The sequence below is a fragment of the Camponotus floridanus genome, unplaced genomic scaffold, assembly GCF_003227725.1.
Source record: "Camponotus floridanus strain SB8 unplaced genomic scaffold, Cflo_v7.5 scaffold3, whole genome shotgun sequence".
Taxonomy (NCBI): Eukaryota; Metazoa; Arthropoda; class Insecta; order Hymenoptera; family Formicidae; genus Camponotus; species Camponotus floridanus.
In genome coordinates this window covers 3,434,904-3,460,808 of record NW_020229436.1, presented here as the reverse complement: position 1 = coordinate 3,460,808, position 25,905 = coordinate 3,434,904, and the positions used below count along the sequence as shown (strand labels likewise).

General features: G+C 33.8%; 1 protein-coding gene across 1 annotated transcript in view; it reads left to right on the top strand.

Moving 5' to 3' along the window:
• The window catches only part of LOC105254895 (furin-like protease 1), a 211,154-nt gene that overhangs the window by 117,190 nt on the left and 68,059 nt on the right, over positions 1-25,905 (top strand). The window lies entirely within an intron of this gene.

The following is a 25,905-nucleotide window of genomic DNA, read 5'->3' as shown; positions in this document are numbered from 1 at the left end:
GTCTCTCTGTGTGTTTTCGCCGATCGATATTCGCATCTCGTGCGAGACGACGCCTACGCCTCTCATTTGATAACACACGTGTACTTATAGAGATCATTTCCTCTGCTCGTTAAATATTAATTTGATTTTATGCGCACGTGGCAGGTTTTATTTAGAGAAATATATAACGAGTATAAATAAAAAATATAATAGAAAATTAATTGCTCTCGCCGATATTATTAATCGAATAATGCCACTTTAATCGTACGTTTTATTTGCACGTGCGAAACCAGGCGTATAATGCTCGTGTGAAGATCACCTTTGCGTCGATTTAATTTAGATGAGATATCCTTGCAAGCGTAAACTAAAGCGGGATAATGAATTCGGAGCATTTTGATATTAGGGGGAACCTAAAATTTCTGCTTATTTACGCAGATATAATATAGCTCGGAAGGGAAAACGCATGGGAACATGTAAGCTGCGTAGTATATGGGTATACGTATGACCGGAATTGTATTAATAAAATTCATTACGATCAGTTATGTATTGTGTATGCCGATGTAAATTGAAGTTCATCATACGCGTTGTTTACTATGAAAGTGGCGTAAACCGCATTTCGAAATAACAAATTTAATTAGCAGCTAATAACAATTATAAAAAATTATTATTGTGATAAAGTAAAATTAATTTACTATAAATTGATTATTAAAAACATAATAGGAATTTTATATATATACATTTTAGAAGTAAAACAGAAAAAATACCTGAAAGAGCTTATATATCATTTAAGGATTAAACTTGGTAAGTTGTAAATTTTTTACGATGTGCTAGAAGATGACTTAAGTTGATGAAAGCTCCGAAAAGAGGGGAATAAAGAAAAAGTTATTACGGGAACATAAAGTTAGCTAGCATGTGTTAAAATATTACAGCAAATGTTAAGAAAGATTTTTTTTTATTTTTACCAACACCCTTATTCCACATACTTCTATCTTTCTAATGTACAAATATTCTCTCTCTTCGTCTCCTGTGACACTCTAACTAAAATAACGTCTAAATCGGCAATCTTACTCGCACTAAATACATTTACGTTTCTTACAGCCATAGGCAAAGAGGATGTTCTCCATTATTTTTCGATCGATACACAGTGTTACTTAAGCACGCAACATTATTTAAGTAACGCTGCCGTGAGATGTTCCCTAAAGCGCTGTCTAAGTCTCTGCTATATAAAAGCCGCTTTCATACCTGTTATTTAAGATTATTCCCAGAGGTCTGCCCCACAATTTATGAAACTCATAATGGGCTCCCCTAGGCGTTACCTTCTGCTAACGTATAATGATTACGCTAGTGCCCGTGACGGCGAAATAGGAACTCGGCGTTACATGTAACGACTTCCCCCTGTTAAATCCAACTGATGCGGCCGAACTTGTAAGACGAACCGTATTACGATTCGTATGACTTGGATCATTTATACGGTAGAAAATGATGTATGTGTAACATGAACCGAGATATAGACTTTTATTACAGATTTTTCTAGTTAAAGAAGCAACTTCGAACTCTGATGCAAAATTAAAATCAGTCATTTTTAAAGGCAACATATTTATTCGCATAACATTTTAATACAATGCGAACACCCTATCAACAGGTTTCGAATCAATTTCTTCGCGCAATCGAGATGCCAAGATCGATTTCGAGCCAGATAGAAATCGATCGAGTCCGAACATTCCTTTACGCCATGATTAAGAGCACTTTGTATCTCGTAAAGCATCTCGTAAAACATTTCCCATCTTATCCGGATATTTCCTCCGTACTTTCCTTTGCCAGCTGCTGTGTTTCCCGCACAAAGGAAGGCGCGTTTTGGATGAAGAGAAGTCTCGCAATCCTCATCGTTCGCGCTTGACGTATCGCCCCGACATTACCACTCTATTGCTCAATAATTCGCGAACGAGGGGCCATTGTTTCGGCCGCGAATTACCATCGAAATCGCGGTCGTTTCGCCCGATGCCCATTGTGCACGCTTAAAAAAAAAATCGCGGCAGACGCGCATTATATATGTATGTATCGACGCGGACAAAGGGTCGAAATATTCCGGCGAAATTTGCATCGCCGCGCATTTGCTGCGCGCAAAGCTCGGCGAATCGACTCTTCATTCCCTCCATGTTCGATCCTTGTCGTATTGCAAGTTTTGCTCGCAATCTTGCTGGAAATCCGAAATATATCGGCTTTGTAACAATATCGATATAGTATATGTGTACATCGCTTACGCGTTGCTTAGTATCGGCGCGCGGTAATTTACGGTCACAACGGTTACCGCCCGGCAGGCAAATCGAACCACAATCCCGCAACGCACCGCAAATTTACGCGTTATAAGTCCTCTATGCTCATACATCGACTATTACTAGAAATATCAATAGAGCGAATCGTCCTATCACGTAGAATATTAGCTTAACTATGCGCTTTCGGGAATGTTTTGAGCGAGAAGATTAACATATATTCGATCAGGCATCTCGCGAAATGCACAGAAATTAACAATTATGTATGATTTGGAGAAATTTAAATTTAATATGTTCGGAAGGATAATATATGTAAAATGTCAGATAATATACATATGGAGTAGCTAAAAATATTTAATTAATTAGGGTTGCACGAGATACCAAGATTAGTCTTGATATTGTCTGGTCTTGTCTTGAATTTAAAGACAAGATCAAGACAAGATTTTTAATTAGTTATCAAGACAATACTAAGACTAAGACTATCAAGATTATTGGTTCTCAAAAAAACGAAAATATTTATATTTGTAAATGGAAAAAAATCACTATATACGAATTTAAAAAAATTTTATTCAATAAAAACATTTATATTAATAAAGACAAGACGAGATTTTTGCTACCAATATTTACTCAAGACCAAGACAAGAAAATTTTTAAATTTTTGAAAATTTTCCATACAATATTTTTACGAATATTGTCTTGTCTTGGGTCTTGTGCAACCCTATTGATTAATTCGAAAGAGGTTTCTTCCACAATATTTTAATTTAAGACATTTTAATCGAGACGATTAAGAATACGATTATGAGAAATGATAGTATATAAAGCATTGAGAACATTTTTAGATTATTTAAACATGTGTCACATTATGTCATTATAAAATTAAAATCGAACACTCTAAGCAGACTCGTAAACCGTTTTACGATCTTCTTTCGTGTCTTCTTTACGAGTCTCCTTAGATGAATTAGTAGGTCTCCTAAGGTGAAAATGTAAAAACCTTCGACATTTCGATGACCGCCCGATAACCTACATCGGACGCATTAAATAACATAGCGTTTTAGCGCATCTCTGAGAAAAACGTTACGTGAAGTTGCTCGTCCGAATTTTTTGCCGGATGTCATTTAGCGATTGCGGAAGGGGGCAATCGGTTTCGCGACGCTCGACGTTGACATTACGGTTTTATTGCGCAATAATTTGCGGACAAAAGGCGTCCCTTTCGGTCCCGACAGGAAAATGTGGAGAGAGGAAGAGAGAGAGAAATAGAAAACGTCACTTCCTTTTCATGAAATCTGTCCTCATGGAGAAGCACTCTTGGCTCAATTCATTAATGGTTGCATACATCGTCCAAGCGGAGAGCAATGTACGAGGCAACCCCGTAAAGTCGTCGAGAATAGCAAAGTGTCGCCTTTGGCTAGCCTCGGGGACGCCATTATCTCTCCTTCTCCTACGGTAATCCCTTGTCACGCTGTTAAACGTGCGGCGCAGTTTTGCCGCTTTCCCCATCATTTGTCTTGTTTCTTATTCTTCCTCGGTAAAATTGCCAACTGGTTTCGATGCGAGAGTGTATTGCTTAAAAACACTCTATTCTATACATTACCATATAGTTAATTTACCAAAAAATATATGGCAAGGGAGAATGTAATTGTAAAACGTGGAAAAATTATTTTCTTCGTTTTTCCTCATTATAATATAATAATATAATATAATATAATATAATATAATATAATCTTAAAAACTTTCTTCACTTGTAATTATTTGTATACTATAATTAACTCTATATACATAGAAGAATTGCATTTCTTGAATATATAATCTATTTAGTGCGTAGGATCGATTATTCGTCCGTTGGCTCGCATATGCGTTCAGAAAACGGAGTAATAACAAACGCGCAACTATAGTGATCATTAATTCATAATAATAAACATCAACATAATAATCACTACCCAATTGCAACATTGATTCTAGCAAAGCTAAAGGAACGACGTAATTAACGCTCGCATAATGGCATTGTACACAATTAAATTATGGAACAAATGGCAATAAAATAGTGCATTAATAAACACGCATTCATTCATTACATGCGACACGCTACATAATCTCATAAAATAATAATGTTTACGAGTACATTGCCGTTGATTATACGCAATAACGCGCCGAAATTTTTTTTATGCCTTTCTTTTCTCTTCTTTAATGATGCTTTAATTGCGTCATATTTCTAATGGGAAAAACACTGAGAAATAATTTCTGATATTTCTAGAGATAATAAATTGAATTATCTAGAGATAAGAAATAATCTGATTTCTCTAATTAATTAAAAATTTATATTTGATAATGGTATGATTATTTTATCGAAATGTTAAAAACACAGTATCGAATTATTAAAAACACTAATGACGATATCTAGTTCGATATTATTTATATCATTTGTCTATTATCATATTTTCATTATTTTATATAAATATTGGATACATTGCAGATACAGTCGAGAGCTTAAATTGTAATTCAGAACATGTCCACGCGAATTGCAAGCATAAAAAGAACTTTAAAAGGGAAGGACTTTAAAACTCTATGCATGTCGCACGCAAAGAAAGAGAGTGTTCATGATTGAATACGCTCGGAGCACAAGGGTTAAAACGAATTCGCCGGTCCTTTCGCAGTTCTTTTCCAATATAAGGCGTTCCTTCGCAAAGAAAGAAAGCTCGAGGCCACTCCATTCACGTGCAGTACGTGTCATTAATACCGAGAGGCACGAAAAATCTCACTAGACTCCCTGGCGGCCAGACGAGCACTTCGTGAGGCGAATCTCGCGGCGAGGAAGGTGTCGGGAAGCAACGCGTTTAGGGCGGAAAACTTAATTTGCGGAAACTTGGGACGCGCATCCCAGCGAGATACCTTTAATTCACTTTTACCTTTCTGCGGTATACTTGCCGCTTTGTCGGGGGCAAGACAGCTACGCGCCGGAACCATGATAAGAGTTGAAACAAAGGCGGAACATAGTTGTCTTTATTTCAAGCGCAACTGCATATAGCGCTTGCGCGAGAGCCGCAAATCTCTTAAGGGAGTGGAATTATTAATTGCGAATAGTTCGCCAGTTAAATCGAGTTGCTAGCCGCTGTGGTTGCGCGGACAGTCGCATAATATACGATTATTACACCTCGAACTTACCGCGCAAATTAACCATGTATGTAAATTAATTAATAAATCAAATCGATCAACTTACTAAATTCTGATTTTACATACATACAGCATAATTTTCTCATTTTTCATTCATATATTTTACTTACAATATAAATTTTTCTATTTTTTTTTATTTATTAAATCTTTTAGAAATAATTCTTAAATATATAATATTTATAATTTTTCTATTAAATTATATTTGTAATTAAAGATCTATTAAATTATATTTGTAATTAAATTACAAAAATTAAACTAGTTTACTACTTTAAAATTAAATTATTTACTACTTGTATAATGAATAGATAATAATAATTGGAATAAACATTAATTATTCTTTTTTCAAAGAAATCTCCGGCAGAGGTAAAAACAATAGAAATGTCATTTGTAGTTTCGTACAATTTCTACCGAGAATTCTTATACGGATATCGCGGTTACATCGAAGTTGTTACTGCCGACTTGCGTCAAAGCGCGACTTCGTCAACTTCCGATGTAGTCGCGTGTGACAGTCCATAGATACGGCAGAGAATCAAGTTCGCGAGAAGCGTATCTATACAATCTCGCATCTACGGAAGCTAACTTTGCGCACAAAATGCGAATACCGACAGCGAGCTGAAAATGGATATGCGTTCCACGTAGAAAATGCAAGTACTTGGATAGATAGGTAAACTCTGGCAAGTTTGCAACGAGGTAGCCGATTTCCGCTGTTCCGGAAGTCACCGCCATGATCGTATTATATATTGAGCAAGAACGTGTACACATCGCCAATAACAAGCCTCGAGCTAAAAAAAGGATGGATTTGCGATTTCTGCTCTCCGTTCTTCGTAAATAAAGTTTCGCGATATTTTTTAACATTTTATGTATAATTCTTCAATTATTAATATATTCCTTCCTCGTATATTGTTGGATATAAATGCGGAATTTTTATTATGAGAGAAATTCGATTTAAAGTAACAATAAAGAGTTCCAACAAGCAGGGGATAATCCCGAAAGTACGGGATAAAAGCGACAAACTAATTGTAAAAGGTTTCCCCGAGATTTTCTAAGCGGATAATCGACTATATTTTGTGCAATACAGCGGATGTACGGATTCGATTTGAGATTCAAAGAGACAGAAATATATCAATAGTACATATATAAACACGCGTGTACTCTCTTTATCAATTTTATGTACAAATTGTGGTATTTCGAGTACCTTGAAAAATAACCATTTTTATCGATTTACTTGGGAACAAGTGAATTAATCTATCGCGATTCGAAAATGCATTACTTTTAGATTTGATAAAGTAATTTTTGCTTTGAGAAAACGCGAGATACCTAATAATAAAATTTGATTCCATTTCTAATCTTATAAATAATCGTTTGTATTTGAATGCATACGCGTATTCCTTCTCGCTAATATTTTTGTACATCTCTCGACAGAGCTATTGCACTGCGGATTAATTGCTTTTTCAACCCCAATAATACGATCATCGTATAACGCGATATTAAAGATGTCATTCAAACTGAGGGATCGTCGACATTCATTGTTCTTTCGAGGAGCTCATTGGGAGCACGTACTTGGACCAAATTAATGTCAGCTTCTCCAGTATTTCATGTCGACTTGTACCTAGCGATTAATTCCCGCAAACTTCAGTATTTCTCAAATTAATTCAGAATATCTTACACAGATATTTTAAAAACTAATTCTTCGAAATTTGAAGTAATAAATTAATTTGAAAATTATGCTAAGTGCATCCTACTAAAAATAATTTCTAAAAATTAAATCTGAAAAATAGAAGCAAAATTTCTTGATAAAAATCAGAATATTTTTAACATTTATATATTTTCTTATTTGATTCTTGAATTTAATTATAAAATATATAAGAAATATTTTTTGGATGCTGTCCGCACATAAGTGAATAAAATATGCGATAAAATATGAATATAATAATATATTCTTCACATAAGAATTTAATTTTGTTTGCCTAGAAGAGCATGTTTTTACGATAACATAAAATCAAAGATCTCATTTGCTGCATTTGTCGTGAAACTTTTAATCGAAGTCCAACAGGTTATAGCGGATAGAGATACTCGGCAATTACGAACCGATAGTCTGAACTCTCGCTCGTAATTGCGTCTGACATTTGGTACATTCGCTCTACTTACTACCAAAGTTTCGACGACACGGACATTCAATGCAGTATGTCGTTGTCACAAACAAATCGACGCATACAACAATCAAAATGAAAAATCGCTCATACACAAATATAGATTAGATTATTATTAATTTGTTTATTTGGATGTATTTATTTATCTAAAATTGGATTAATATAATCATTTATTATATTTATTTAATTTATTTACGTGCATGATTATTTATTTGCATGATTATTTACTTGCAAATGACAACTCTAATTAACACACATAATTTATCTTTATGAATAAAAAAATTCGATATTTAAAATATTACAAAATATCTGAGTTTGTATATCTTTTTATATATCTCTTATAAATAAATTATACAGAATTTTAATTGCGTCTCGGTGCTATGCGTCGAAACATTTGATATATCAATCAGGCTATGGGAATTTAAGAAATTGAATTAATAATCGCAATTAAACTAATTAAAAGGCACAAAAATGTGTTGAATTTAAAAGAATTGACTCGTAGATTTTTTAGAATTTTACGGATATATTTTTAATAGCATCATTAATGGTGGGATGGGGAAAAACTTTTAGAGAATTTTTTACATAGCGAACTGAGATGCGCGCGATTAAATTGCATCAACATTAATTATATTCTGTCAATATATAGAAGCTTTTAGTATTATTGAACATGTTCATATTATCGAGATATCGACCGCGCCGTTATACAGCGTGCTCATTAAATATCAAACTTTAGCGGCGAAATCATCCTCCTGATCTAATTCGGAACGGACTCTTTCTTCATCTAGTGCTTATCGAGCGTTCATTACAGAGATAATGCGATATTAAAAACCGGGTCTTATGAGACACCCTGTATACCATCGTAGTTTCCAATCCGCCATAACGCGGTCGATATTATAAAATGTCGCGCGAAAGCTAACGAGCTATCGCGACAATTTGCCTACATTATTTAAAATGAAATTGCAAGATATCGTCCAAACCGCAGGAAGAATTTTACTTTTACGTTAGAGAACGTTGCCACGGGGAATTATGATGCAAAATCTTTTTACATTATATTTCGTATTATGTATTGAAATGAAATATCGAATCTCTTTACGTAGATTTTAATTAATCATATATTTGTCGTTGTAATTTCCTGAAAGCGCATTATACGAACACCTTTCAAGTTTACTTTGTCCATGCTATGAAGAGACAAGCAAAGGGTGACAAAATATGACATATCGCGGACCACAAGATGCAATGCTAGTTGAATGAAAAATTGCTCGTCGTCGTCATAAATCATCAGACGCGTCAAAGTTTAACTTGTTATAGAAACTCAGATACTCTATTTGATATCTTAGTATGATTAAATATGGATAATGGCACATAATTATATGCACGCTAAGCTCAGTAAATGATTTATATAGTTTAATAGATATTATACATAGCATTTTTGTTCTAAGATAGTTTGACATTATTTTAAAATATAGCTACGAACGAAACTAGGAAAAAACTGAATATGATAAAGTAAACATGATTTCTACTTTTTCTGTTATATAAAACATTTGCCCCGAGAAGAAGTCAGAATTATGAATTAAAAAATTTTTGTCCTAACACAAGTCGCTGTTTTTCTCGAAGAAAATTTAAATTAAATATACCAGCATCTCCCCCCAGAGATACCATCAACAAGCTTTGAGATGCTGTTAATTTGATAAGAGAGTCATAATAAAATGGAAAAAGTTGCGGCTGTGATAAAGTTTTGAACTATCAAAGTAAAGTTTTCAAAGAACTTCTTGGATGATCTTACAAATTAGCACATTAATGTGTGCGAGGATTTTTTTAATGAGTATGAAAAAAATTTTTAATCTTTTTTATTACTTTTTCTCTTCCTTTTCTTTTTTTCTTAATTTGTTTTAATTTAATGCTTCTATTCGCGTCTTGAATAATATAATAAAGAAATATTATATAATATAACAATTTTTTATGCAAAAAGATCTGCACGACAATCTTAGTATAATAAATGCTACATATATGTGTGTAACATATATATTTTATTATTTATTGATATTTATTATATATGCTAATAATGCAAATAACATAAAAATGTGTCGAAAAATTCTATTTTTTATTGAAGGAAATTTAATCGAAAAAGGGACAATTATTCCAATTGAATTATCTCATTTAGACAAATTTTTGGGATAAAAGCAATTTTCTTAAAGCTCTTTATGACAATTTTCTTGCTTACTCTCATAATCCCAATCTTTTATATTATGACTATGGGTTTTAAAGAAGGATGATTGATTTTAAGATTAACTTAGCGGAATTTATTAGAATTATCCTTAAATTAAAGCACACGTTAACAAAGGGAGAAAAGATCCCTAAAGAAATATATCCCTGATAGAGAAAAGACGTAAAATATGCACAAAAATACTCGTTAAAATATAAAACGTCATAATTACATATAAAAAATAGTAATAATTAATAATGAATATGCGAAACCTAAAATGTAAAACATAGCTTATAGCAACATAAATGTTTAATTGTAAATATAAATTATAAAATGGATTTTTTGTGTGGCTTCTGCTGACACAGTTAGGAAACATAAAATATGGAAAAGCATCATTTATTAAAGCAACGAAATGTACAAAAATGTAATAAAACATTATAAAAACTTTCGAACGTGAGCTGTAGGTTTCGAGTGACATATCTCCTCAACCGGGCAATTTTATCATTGTCTAGGGAGTCCAAATTATCTAAGGAGTAGAAACATGATAGAAAGTTCTACAATTACGAGTTATAATTAAAGAGCTAAGTTTGTAATTCTCATTTGCAGAAATCAGATGAAGTATTTGGAGAGAACTTGATATTTCGCCACCGTTTACTTTAATTATCGTGACGTTATAAATTCGAATCGAACTATATCATACTCGGAAATAATTATCGATGGATCAATTATCGGCTTACAATTAGTTAAAAATTGAGCACTTTATTGGTAAAAGAACGCTTTACTTGCTATAAATACATTGTTTTAAAAAAGAATTTTAAGAATAAATGGTAATCGAAGACTTGAAAGAGAAATACTAGAAACAGAAAAAAGTAGTATAATTAATAAACTTAATAGAAGAAAATAATTAATAGCTGAAAAAATATGTAAAAAAAGAGAGAGATGTTATTTCTCTCGATATTATTATTTCGATACAATTCAAATTTTATTTCAGATCTTGTCTGAATTTTTTCTCGCAAGAAGATATAAATTTTATCGTTAAATGGCATAAATGAGCAACCATTATACCCATTCGTACAAATTGCAAAAGGGATTCAGTTTTCTGAGCTTTCCCCCGTTTGGGGAAATTAACGGAAGGGCGAAATAAGGAAGCACAGGGATGGAAAAAAAGGTCGGAAAGATACCCTTCGTATTTTTATTACTGTCGGACCCTTGTCGTTGTTACGGGTTGTGCGATATCCACACCCCAGTATTCATCCCAACTGCAAATTTGCGCTGTGACGTATTGTAACGAGTGGTGTAAGAACAATGGAGATACGCCAAATGGAAGCAAGCATCCGACGAAGGTTGTGTTGGCGGGGTCGGCCTTTACTTCTGCACGGCTTGTAACACAACCGCGCGCCGATTGTTGCACGTGTGTATCCGCCATGTGTCACTTCTCCCTTTGTCAGAGAGATCGCGTTTAATTTTCGCGCAATTCGATACGCCGCTTCGTAAATGTAATGCGACACAGTGTGATAGCACATTACGATTTTAATGCATGGCGCAGCACGATATGACGCTGTCGAATCGCCAATATTGAAATACAAAGAAATGAATAATTTTATTTAATAATTTTTTTAATTGTTAAAATTTGTTTAATATAGTTTTTATTTATTTCTAATTTACGAAATTCGTTGAATTTGTAAATAACGTGCATTTTATAAATCTCTTTAGATTGCAATTCTGTATATCTGGAAAATACGGAGTGAAATTAAAAGCACCGTAAATTAGTATGTTTACAGTTATATCGCATATTTATGTATCGCATACACAGGGCGCGTTCTTTGACATATCAAATGCATTAATGCAACACGTTCTTCAAACAAAATATCTAGAATTAAATTATCGATTATTCAAATATTAATTGCACGTTATATTAAATTATACCGTTAAAAGCGTTGTGAAAGAAATAAATAATTAGTAATTCAGAGAAATCAATATAGAGTTTATACATTTATAGAGACAGGTTGACGCGATCTCTTGTGAATAACGCGGCCTCTGCGGTGCGTCGCTTACGTTGCAGTAACAAAATTTCGACGTTGGCGTTATTACTTTCGGTTAGGCAGGTAATATAGCGTCGTGACTGCGCGCGAAATGGGAGTCCCATGTCAAAGTTTGTTTGAGTTGGAATCCCGTGAAATTTCGTGGGCCAAAATTAACGGAACGGATCCTGGGGTATCATTTTGTGAAAGCCCAGTTCGTGATTTTATCAACAAAAGCTTCTATAGTTATATTTTCAATACTTGTATAAAAAATGCAATCTATTATTTTATTAAATCATCTATCATAGGTATAATAAATATGACACATTAAATTTGTTTTCTTGAAATCCTTTAATATATATTATACGTCATATACGATATTTTGCGACAAATCATATCATATAATATTGTAAAATTAAAAATATAGTAAATATATAAATATCTTATAGCAAAATAATATATTTTAATATTTAATAAAGAAGAGAAAATTAGAATAATTTATTCAAAATATTGTTTATAATAAACGAAACATAATCTTATCTACTATTATTTCGATCAACAGCTTTTAATTAATATTACGTATGGAACAATAAATAAAATGAAATTATTACAATAAAATCTTTTATAATAGAAAGTCATGAGAAAAAGTCGCCGACATTACGTTTATTAATTATTAATTTAATGCAAAATTAATTTTCCTCTTAATAATTTTAACTTTGTTCTTTTGTTTCTTTTGTTATCAGAATTAATCTGATTTATTATTTATTGATATATGATTATTATTTAGAAATTTTGTGGTCATTACACGTTATTCATGGTCATCGCAAATAGTAGACGTAATTTTATTTAACAAATAAACTGACAATCTGATTATGGGTTCGATTAAATCAACGAACTACATCTGCGTCCGTGTAATTCACGGCGACGTACGCGGCGTTTCCAATTTCACTCCCCTTTCGCAAGGGACGATTATCGCCTATGCCTGTTCTGAATCGGATATTTTGTTTATCTTGAACAATATTATTTGTTTAGCCATGCGATTGCGGCTAATTATTCGTGGGTGCATTACATTATCGCGTCCGGACACTAATCGAAGCGACGCTGGGACACAAAGATCGGCTTGACTCAGCCGTACATGTGCATTATCGTCGTTATGGAAATGAATCGCGACTAATCACAACCATTGCCAATGGCTGCGACATCGACGACTGTTAATCAGTCAAACGCGAGCACCGAACAGTTTGTGCACGACGCTAATGAGAATGTAATAACTCGTACGCAAATCCCAAAATTATCTATTCCATAAATTGTCGCGCGTGAGTTTCTACTTCTATCTGTCATGCTGTTCCGCTAATTATTTATTAATTCGAGCGCAATTGCTTAATATCATTTCGAAGTCAGTCTATGGGAAATATGATCATGATGTTTATTCTTCCAAATAGACGTGCATGATTATTTAATACCGATTTATATGCAAAGCAAATTTATTTGTAGTATCCTGCTTTCGAGCAAAATATTATATTATGAATTATATTACGAATTAAATCGCAAACAAGTTTGTTTGTGTTGTGCGATTGATTGATATCGCAACTCCTAATTAAAAATGTACACAATAATTTTGTATAATATATAATCAACATAATAATGAAAATAGCTTCATTTAATAACAGCATATATTCATTATTTTATTACAACTTTTTATTTTGTGATATAAATCATTGCAGAGCAACATATTTGTCAATAAAAGTCTTTGAACAGCGCGAATACATTATATTAATATCACAACGTTGAAAAATAACCCAAAGCATGAAATTAAAAATAATGTTTCACATTTCGTCGTGACAAATATAAGTAGAGGACTAAATATGTGTATATGAAATACGCGTAAAATATATTCAATGGAGATCGCTCTTTTCAAACGCGATGCGAATAAAATCGGTGGAGGTCTTTCCGTCCCCATAAATATTCAAAGCAGGATAATATTTGCCCGAGCACGTTTAATGTAAAGTGCAGGTAAACATGCAGCTTCTGTAAAACAATAACGTTTAGTTGTGAACCGTCAGTGCACTATCATTGCGAGGGGAAATTCAGGCCTCTCTTTAAAAAAAAATATAAAAATGTGGAAGTGGGAAAAATGTTATCGGCATATTTAAAAAAACGCGCATTTTAAAAGATATTTATCTCGAGAATTGAAGTGAGAAATGCAGTGTTTTGGCTTTTACAGTCACTAAAAGGTTTCTATTGAATATTCAATGAACATGTATTACGCAACGCCGCATCACACAGCATTGTTACAACTGATGTAATAATTGAATGCATAAAAAGCTTAAAAATTAAAATGCAAAAAGGATATTAGTGCGTTTAAGTAAAATTTGTCGTTTTTTGTTACGGACAAATATCGCGGCAAATTAATTGTCACCAAAAATACATTGTGATAATCTAATATGTAAAATAAGATTCTCTTTTTGCAAAAGTGAGGAGAAAATTCTGGAAATATCAATTCATCGCAATAGATTTCCGATAATATCGAAAAAGAATTTAATTGATAGGTAAGATATTGCGATTAAGTCAATTAGTTTGATAAAAATTTGAATATTTAAGAATGTTTTTAATGTTATCACACATTTAAAATAGTAATGTAATAATAATGCATTAGTCACACGAGCCTTCATCATCGTATTTTAATCATATTTTATTAAAATAATGCCAAAAATTGCTATCGAATATACATTTTTGTGTCTTGCGGCAATCGATATATTTAAGATTTTATTTTCTTTTATGTTGCAGGTGGGTTTCAAATCTTATGGTAATGTGAGGAATACATTACGATTGACCCGCATTCTAAAGAAGTAAATGGAGTAAAAGGTAGTCAAACTTGTCTTTTACGTTGCTAGTATTCGTCTTACATAGTTGAACTTCGCAGATGAAGTTTTCGCAATGACTTCCGAATCTTCAGTGAAAAAAACGAAGGCATTAAAAATGTGGAATAATTTATTTAATTCCATGGAATTAAATAAAAAACTGTAAATAAATATAAAAGTGGTTTCCCCAACATTTTGATATAAAACGATATCTCATTTAATGAATGTTTTATAATTTATCGAAAAGAGAAATGATTTACAAAAATAATTTTTAAGCGACAAGCAAAAAAATGGCTAAGTTATTTATAGAAATCACTTAAGGCTTATTATCGGCACACTTAATGAAAAGTTAATTATCGCACGTAATCAAAAATGGTCATTTTTTAAATCTTGTATGGTAATTTTGGCTATTACGCGCAGAGTTGAATTTTAACGTGCATTTTCATTATAGTTCAAGCAGACTTTGTGTAATGCCACCAATTCCGGGTACGTGCTCAAAATTGTAAACTGCAATTTGCTATCCGAAATGTAAGCCACACCAAGTGTAACTAACCAAGCTTATCAGAAACACGTATCCATTTTACGCAAACATATATCAATTCTATTTTGTATACTAAATAATAATTTAGCAATCCTTTTTAGCATGATATATTATAATTAGCGCATTTATTACGAAAAAAAAATTTATTTTTTTCATGCTAAAAACTTTATTTTTTTATTTATACAAGAGTAATCTTTTTAAATATTTAAATGTACGTATTGTGTGTTATTTACGATACCACTCTATGAAGGATCGTTGCAAGAGTATCGCTAAATGTGTATATCAAATAAAAAAAAAAGATGCAATGAAAAAGCTGAAGCTGTTTAGAAAGTCATTGCCAGAAACGTATCTTCCCACATCCATTGGTTTTACAAAAAATTGTCTCTTTCCCTGGAATAGAAATTGCGCGATGCATTCTTGCTTATACTACACCCAACACCATTTATAAAATTGTATTAAGACAGCTATATAATAGCATCGCAAATAAATGGCGATTTCTAACAATACCGCGGTCGTTCTTGGGGCGTGAACGAAGCCGCATGAGGGTGGTTATTTCGACCTGCTACTAGAAACTCTGTCTCTTCTCTCGTAATGCGTTTAGTGGCAAATGCAATGAAGCTTGTTATCATGAAGTGGCTAAACACACTGCACGCTGCAGTCTTTCATGCTATATTTATATTGTTCTATATGTTATAATTATTTTGTAATTATACGCTACATTTATATTATTTTTACTCAATTTAAAATTCTCTTAAGATGCATCTTTAATGAACGGGAGGTACACAAAATCCTATTATCTACTTGCCGCTTAAAAATTTAACACGTGAATTGAACACGTTTTCCTTCGAAAAGGAAAACGTGTTCAATTCACGCCGTGTGTTAAAGAAGACCGTAAATAGAAGCAATCGCGGGTGTGTCTATCCGCATTACTCAAAGCGAGCACCTTATCAAAGCAATGGACATTGAAAAATGGCGCGTTTCGTATCGCCATCTTAGCGATACCGTGTTTAGAGTGTAAATAGATGATTGGGGTGCGTAGAGCGACAAGGAAAGCAAACGCCGACGTTGAAGAATATCGCGGGGAAACGACGATTGCCGGCTCGCGCCCTCCGGCATTACACCCTCGCACTCGTAAATCCTAGGCCGGTTTTACGGCCGCGTGTTTACGGTGTTCGGCACGAACAATGAGCCGACGTAGGCGACGACGACGTTCGTTCACGGCGCGGTGGCAGCAAAGCGCCGCGCTTTACACGGCTCCATAAAGCATTGTCAGCGGCAAGATCCCCGGTCTTGACTAAAGTGAATATGTCGCTGACAAGGATGTACGGTCGTTTTATAGTCGATGAAGGCGAGGAACGGGATGCCACCACATGCTAGTCACGGACTCCACGTACCTCGCTCGATTTTTCATCGCGGGCTGCACTTGAATTATAGTTGCTTACCGGCTTGTCGCAGTCAGCTTGTTTACCCTCGCTGGCCTCTCGCGCGCGGCGAGACGCGGATTAAAATATAAATGCGAACGTTAACCGAAATAAAGCGTGGAAGAGCGAAGAAATATTAGCGAGTAGGTACAACGAAAAAAAGATATTTTTTTTTAATAAATTCTTACGCACACGGAGTGGAGTAACATGCTCCGAGCCCTCTGTTGATTACGACGATTTCTTTTTTTACCTTTCCCGCTTTTGTCGCTTCTTTTATTCATATCCATGAATTAACAGCGCGTGCTATTCCAGAGAGGTAGGTTTCTTGTAAATTTTCGATGAACAGCATCTAAGCTCAGGCAGTTTCCGAGGGATTTCGATGTTGTATACCAGACTGCATTTTTCATGCGCTCTGGATGTAGGTGCGGGAGCCATGCGTCGGGGTTGACAAGTGGTTCTTGCGCGTTGTCTGTCACGTGGAGGTGTCCGGGACGACACTAGTTGTTTTAAGAGAAAGGGACGACACTTTACATGGAAACGGCCACCGCGCTCGGTAAAGGAAAGACACTTTGCTCGTCTAGTCTCAGTCAAGTGTGACAAGGGCCGTGTCAAACGTCCTTCTTCTCAATTCCATCTACGTCGAAGCGATGAACATTGTTCCTCGCTTAAGACTCGACAGAAATTTTATTCAATTTACCGTTCGACACATCTTCGCTTTTAGCTCGTCAACGTGTATTTTTTTAACGATAACGTGCATTATTCGACAAGCGCGACGAACTTTTTATTTTGTCGATGATCGATTTTTTTACCAAGTTAAGGTCCTTTATTGCGTTCTTTATTGTAAAAGCGAGAACGTAATAATACGAGAACTTACGAGAGCATCCAACAGATCTCCGATGCGAAACGAAAGGTGAATTTTTCAGTTAGTTTCATGTTTAATATAGATTTGGACATTATTTCCTGCAGAAGTTTAATTTCAAACCTCCGGTTGCCAAGCCCTTTTAATTTTGTAACAATCGCCGATTGCGAAAATTTTTGCGTACTTACCAAGGACAATCTATATATCACGAATACGCCCACCGACGGACCTTTATTCCCTATAGAAATAATGTTATTTCTCTTGCAAAAAATTGCGAGAGCGCGTCCGTAGCATTTAACATTTATTCGCACGCATATCCGAGCAGAGGTGAATCTCAACGAAATATTAATACGATGCACTTTGGATCATTGCGTTGCACGTTTGAAACATGTCGAAAGATTTTTGCCTAAATTCAACGTACATTTTTTTCTGCGTTTCAATTTTATTTATTGCTTGTAAAATATTAAATTGGCTATCAGTTACTACTAGAATCATGCGAAACATCTACAATCCGTTAAAAGCAAACGGATTAAAGAACAAATTCCGCGATAAATCGACGCGAACTAACATTCGGATTGTATTCGATTCGCGTCGCTGCAATTATCGCGAATTTCATATAATCTCGGATAATCGCGTATCGATAACTTGGACTCCATTGCGAGTATTTGCGCGCGCTTCGTTTCACACATAGCATACATAGTTGACCGGTGTTTTAACGCAGGTGAAGCGACATCGGATATGCATGTGCCGGCCGAGCGATGCTGCAACGGCCACGATCTCGAAAATCGCTTACCTTGCGCATGTGAATTCGGTTTCGCGTGTCGCTCGACACACAGTTATGCATGTAGTTGACTCGCTCGACATATTTTCAGGGGAAAAAGTAAAAAAAAGAAGACATAAAAAGTATGAGAGAGAGAGAGAGAGAGAGAGAGAGAGAAAGAGAGGAGGAAAAAATGACTAGTCGATTTGTTACTATTCGCGCGAGTCGAAATCCCGTTTCATTCAATTGGCACTGGCGAGCGAGCTGAATCTGATGGAACGTCCGCGGGAATGAAATCTGATTCTACGTGAGCGACATTTTTGCGAACCAGGCAAATGACGCGCGACGCGAATATCTACACAATCTCGTTCCGGCAGATTTAAGATTGATTTTAAATGCGCCAATGAATCTCTCGTTGATAGGACGTGCACGACTCTTGGGACACTCGGCGTAACAACTTTAAGTTCCGATCTGCCGCTTGTATAACTGCGGATGTAGGAATTTGCAATTTAAATGCACGTATCTTGTCGCATCTCTCTCGCGCACCATCGTTACATAAATCATTTATTATGTCAACCGTACATATAACTGAAAGTTATATTATCGTTTGCATCGTTAGCGTATCTCTGTCAAACTAACTTCTTCGCTTTAAAAGCTTCAAAAATGATTATTTTTAACTGCTAAGGGAAATATTTAAATCATAGTTGCTGACTTGTACATGATAAATATATTCCGTTTATTTCTCTTTTTCTTTTAAGAGAAAGAGAGGAAAGAAATGTTCTGTCTTACTGTCTTCTTATTCGTATCCTATCGTTCTCTCAGTCTCTCCTTTCGTGCCCGTTTTCCTCGAGGACGGTAGCAATCCTTATCAACTCTTCCACAGCGTCGGCGAGGATGATAACCGAAATCGACTTTTTAATTACCTATCTTCGCGTTCCACTTTCGTACTTTTAGTAGAATTTCCTTCTCACAGTGCAGTTGGGCTCTCATTGTCGACGACAATAAATCTCACGGTTGTCACGGCATAGAATTTTTTGGGCGATCCTGAAAATCTCATTACTCCATCTCTTTTGTTCCGATCCGCGTGTTCAATCGAGTTATTCTCGATTTTGAGGAACTATAGTAGATAAGTAAATTTCAAATATATTTTATATAGGAAAATATTTTTGCCTCTCCTTTTTCGATAATATCATGTAATATCATAAGAAATAATATAATAAAATATGATTAGAAAATTATTTAAAATGACATATATTATAAAATTACAAAACAATTATTTGTATGTCTTTATTTCTCATTTATTACAGTGAAAATCAGAAATCTGCTCATAAATGTAATTAAGAAATAAAAATTGAAGGAAAATTCATCATTCAGTATGAAAATGAGAGTAACAAAAGCCGAAATGAAAGTAAGCGTTGATACAAATGATAAGAAAATTATTCTTCGCAGCAGAATTAATTCATGTATCAAAACCTATATCGCGCGACGATAATTGCGATTTACCGCGAAAACGAGCGATAATATCGAATGCCATTAGTTCCAGTGCAAAATGCATTCGCGTTAATCGATGAAAAAGGTGCGACCGTTGTACGATAGTCGCTAATGTTATCACTTTACTGGATAAACGATAGATTGTTAACAAACGTGTCCAATATTATTTTCTCGGAATTCATTGGTACTTTATTTACATGTTATATGAAATTCTCGCCATTTCGCAATTAATTTTTCATATAAAAAGGCGGCTCTCGTATATTCTTTACCATGACACGAAATTATTCCGATGAAGTAATTTTTTTCTAAATTACGACATGTACAAGGATATATGATTTATTTCTAATATTGTAATCTAGAGAAAATTATAAATACAAGCACAATTAAGATAAATTTTTTAATTTAGCAACAAGATATTGCATTGTTGCAAAAAATACAAGTAAAAAGGTAGAAAAATATTTATCGATCCCTCTAATCGCGTCGGCAAGAAAATAATATGGCACATGCATGAAACTACAGAAACTCGCATACCGCAGAAATGATATGCAGATGCCACTTTTTTCCACCTGCGACACTTTCTACGATATCACGAGAAATATCGGGTGAACCATAATCGATTTTATATTAACGTCGCGTTCTAGATCTTAGCCTCTCTTGTGCACAATTTACATAATTTCCGAAATATAATAGCTTTTGCGCGAAACAAGCACGCGCGTTTTATGCAAATTGTAAAGACACTTCAGCTTTTGGTCCTTATTTAAAGAAATATGCATAATTTAATAGTAATATCCAATTACACATATGACAAACACACGCACGTATAATAAATTGTAAACTAAGTTACTGTGTAATTGAGCAGTTAGAATTAGCATTTCGATACTTTTATGAATTTATTAAACTAAATTAATTACACAATTCTCTCTCAATGTGAATTTAACTAATTAAATTCCTCAAACTTATTATTTAGTCGACATACAAAATTTAGACTCGAAGATTATATAATATCCTATATTATATCCTATATCCTATATCAAATCTCAATATTAGCAGATTTATTTCGTAACTTTTATAATTATAATGCATTTTTTTATATAGTTACGAATTCTATAACGAACGCATTGTTTTATTCATCAGAAATATTACAGAATAAGCCAGACTCATTTGCCACGTAAAACAAGCTTTCGTGAAAAAGATCGTTTTGCTAGCATACTGATCTTTTAGCGACGTGATCGTGCAAGAAGGACATTACGCCGTGCCGCATTTATCCCATCCTCCTGCTTTCCCATACCTGCCGAGGAAAATTATTCTAAGTGCTGACCTAAGTGTTTTGCTTAAGTGAATCACTTGGACCTATAAACATGCCGTGAACGATGAAAAATCCCGTACAGGATATTATGCAAATTGTGTGTCTACGTGGAAGAAGCGTTGTGTTGTTAAGTTCAAGTATGACGCTCGATATCGATTTAAAATCGATTATGAAATTCGCTAGATGATGAAAAAAAAATGGAAGAAGAATGTATATCATTTTTAATAAAATACTTCTCTGTGTGCGAAACCTTGATTAGATATGAAAACTAAAAGTGCAGCTTTATATTGATGACGAGAACTTTTGACAAATATTTTTTCATTGCATCATTCTTCTCATTAAATTTTACTTATTAATTTTAAATAAATTATATCGAATATTAATAGAAAATGGTTTCGATCAATTCATTTATACTATTTTATTACTTGTGATTGCACATGAGGTTTCATATCTCATTTAATTTTATAATAATTTTCTATGATTATTTTAAAAAGAAATAGCAGACTTACGAATATAAATTGTACAATTTAATTCAACATGATGCTTTTATTATATGAGAGTTTTCATTGAGAATATCCCCCTTTCATAATCCCCTTATCATTAAATATACAGATTATAACAAGGACTAGTATCTTCAGCAGTAATACGTCTATAAATTAAATTGGTAGAATGAGAATAAAATGATTTTTTTGCTGAATTTAAACTCTTATGAAAAGTTGCTTCTAATACATTTATATTCACGTCTTACTGTTATCGAGATAACAGACAATGTCTAATGAATTTTCACTGTTTTTAAATTAATTAAAAATAAAAGCAATAGCTAAATTAGATTAATTGCTGAGTGACACTGACGAGTCAAAGGCTACCGCCACCGGCTATCAGATGATCCTACCAAAGCCAGCTTATGGAAAGTTGCTTCTAATACATTTATATTCACGTCTTACTGTTATCGAGATAACAAACAACGTCTAATGAATTTTCACTGTTTTTAAATTAATTAATAAACGCAATAGCTAAACTAGATTAATTGCTGAGTGACACTGACGAGTCAAAGGCTGACGAGTAAACGCCACTGGCTGTCAGATGATCCTACCAAAGCCAGCTTTAATTTTACTTAATGTTATATGCGTTTAACATTTCGCTTTAATGAAATAAAATAGTCAAGATAACATTAGGTAACATATAACAAATTAAACTACTTAAAATTGTAATGTTTTGAGTTTTTATTTATTGCTTAATTATATTCTTGATTTTTAAGAGATTAGAGATTTTTGATATTTAAATCTTTAGATTTAAAGAAATTCTAGAAATTTTCTAAAAATTATAGGAATTGCAACATTTATAAAATATATGAAATCGTAATTCTTAAAATTTTATTTTGTTTCATGTTTTAATTCTATTCTTGTGATATTTTATCTATTTTTCGAGAGTTTTTTTTCTCTCTCTGAATTTTGAGATTTTTTAATTTCCTGATTTGAATTTTCGAAAGCGAATCACAGATTAATCGCGAAAAATAATTATACATTATCAGAATTGTTCACAAAAATAAGTATTTTCTTTATTACTAATAAAATTTGTTAACGTCTTATTGCAAAATATTTTTTATTTTTCTGCAGGAGACTATATTTTCTAATTTATTATGTCATTTACATTTATTCTAATTTACTATCTAATTTGTTATTCCAATGTAAACATTTTCATTCTTACAAAATATATTTACTTGCTTGTTCGTTCGCTCTCGCGCACGTCGGCTCATCCGTACGCTTGTAGACCGAGTTACAATGCAATTGTTTCAAATCCCGACGGAGTTGGTAACATACAGTGCTGCGATATTAAAATAATCGATTGTTTCGTTCTACCTATAGCACCTATCGTGCATTGGCCGCAGACCAAACGATACCCACGAGTTACATCGGCCGATTTCCCAATTAATCCTAGAAGCTGATTTAACGGGTGTACATTTGTTACTGGCATTAGGCGCGCTCATTATTTATTGTGGTCCGATAAATTTTACCACGGTAGCGGGTGTTTAATTTTACACGCGTCCGAGAGCAATAATTAGAGGATGAAAAAGCCCCTATAGACGATCATTCGCGCATATTTATCGGAAACTGATAAGCCATCGAAGAATTTCAAAATACGAGCAATATTTTATTGAGTCGCAATAATGCCATTATCGGGAAATTAATTCTGCAGTGTAGCAATTTTATAGTTGCAATTTTAATTGCGTTTGCAGGCAGTCGCAAATTTAAAATGTATAGTCTACAATTTTATCTATATTTTTCAAGATATTTCAAATTTATTAATTTTTATTCGACCTGCTAAGAATACGTTAAATCAAATTAAAATTTAACCATAATTGCACGTCTTCAAATTTTAGTTTTATCATTTATATTAATTAATAATTAAATTAGCAGAATAATGAAATCGATCTAATCACTCTGTCAAGTCAAATATGATTTATGATCCTATGTCTGACTCTCTCCTTCTTTCTCTCTTTCTCTCTCTCTCTCTCTCTCTGTCTCTTTCTGTCAGTTCAAATTTATTTTATGATCCTACGCTGCTAAAGTAACTCAATTATCTCGATAATTAGAATGTAATAGTATCGTAATATGTCGGAAACGTACCTCGCGATTAATTAATGTGTTATTAAATCGCAATGTCGAATAATTTACGATCGTGCCACGTGATGATTGTGCAAATATGTGTACGCATTGGGTGTAAAAGTGTCACGTACTAGTAATTGCATTTACTAACTTTGTCATTAACAACATTTGTCTTTAAATTTAAAAATGAAAAATATTATTTTCACTATTAATAAATAGTCATTTTTCTGCTTCGATTATTTTACCGCTTGTTCTATCTTAAATTCCTTAATTACACGAACCGTTGCGTGAATGCGTAACATTGATATAATTACTGCGTATTTATAATATAATCGCGTGCTGTGACATTATTGGCATGAGATTATGTCGCGGCTGGTTCTATCCATGAAATGTAACCTGGAACTTTGCCAGGGATTTCGCGGCTCCAAGTTCACACATCTATTCGCTTCTTATTCGCGACTTCCCTATGTGACATCCTTTTCGGAATTCCTGCCCCTTCGACGACAAATAGGGACGTCCGATTGGCGTCACGTCGGGTGGTGCTTGTGCGCCACAGGGATTTTCGCTTGGAAATTGCAACGTGAATAATTCGTCGCAATATGCGATGTTTGTCGCGCTGGCATCCTGAAATATTTCTATCAAACTGCATCTTGTTCGCGCAGCTCTTAAGTTCGCGACAATCTTGATTTATAAACTCCAAGCTTTGTGTAAATTGCAATGATACAAGCAACAACGCGCGAAGAAATTTTCGAGGGAAAATTATTTCCGTTTTGCGCGAGTTTAATTTATACGATATACAATACACGTGTGATATATTTATTGCGTGATATCCGAAGATTGTATTATATAATATATAAATCGCGAAATATTCGTAAAATGTAATAAACACCCTCTCTTTTTTTTCTCTCTCTCTCTCTCTCCCTCTCTCTCTTTCTTTGAAAAATACAGATTATTTATAATAGAAAATTAAATTAAATAAAAGCCTTTGAGCTCGATATTAATTAATTTATGTTTTGCAATTGAATGGCTACTTGATAATTTTAATTAATATGAAATATGATAATAGCAGTTATGATATTATTCGTGATGGTCATTAAATGTATCGTATAGCTATAATTAAACGCTTGGATATTCAGAAATGATTCGGATTACAATCGTGTTCAGCTCGTTATAAATCGCGAAAAAAATACATAAAATTTGCCAAATAAAAACAATTATTTTTCTGCAAATACCAGAAAATCTGGGCATTACTCTTGTCTGAATCAACTGATAAAACTTCCTTTTAATTTTTCTTTCCAGACGTCAGCTAGTTCTTGAATAGCAGTCTTAAGGCAACCATAATACTTTTCTTCATCATTAGCGAAACAACGAGTGAATTAGAGTGACTTTATTTCTATGAATACGAGAATAAGAAATCGCGAAGAAGATTCCTTATATAATAAAAAGATCGTAAAAAGATTCGTTACATAATAAAAAGATTTCAAGAAAGAGAGGCAATGTTATCTATATAAACTTTTGCTAAGAAAGCGCGCGCTTTTGAATGCGTCCAAGAACTCATAGATTAGGGAAAAGTTACACAGCTTGCTTATATATATCTCTTTTCGAATAGCCGGTTTCGTTTCTCTTTGACGGGACTAAAATTGCGCGCGAGAGAAAACTTTCATTTCAACTTATGTTAAAACGCACCAAAGTTCCGCAATAAGAACATTGTCGGTGAAGGAGGCGCGATTTCGCTTAACTTTTCGTCGTGCGAAAAATCCTTTTGCATACATCGTTCTTGTTCTGGGTGTGCATGTGTGTATGAGAATAAGATCCCGTTGGAATGGCGGAAGTCGAGCTGGACATTGTGTCCTACCGGATATGTCGTCTTGCTCCAGTCTATCCGGACCGGAATCGAGCTTCGAATGTTATCTCTTCCTGTCGCGAATTTATCATCCCGGATTTCTAAATACCCAGGAGGATTTCCCGTCGTTCCCTTTCGATTCACGATAATACGAATCACGTGTAGCCGCGGGTGAATGGGATTAAATCGGGTTTTCACGTAAATTCGCAGAATATCGAAGTATTCCACTACCGACGATGTAATTTACTTAAAAGAAGATAAAAAATGCAAAGCTGAATCCGGATTACAACAAATATGATACGATAAATTATAATATCCGCGTAGATATTTATCGCTGAAACTAGTACAACAATAAATCCTCGCGTCATTATTTATATAAAAATCGTCATTATTTATATAATAATAAATGTGATTATTTATATTGCA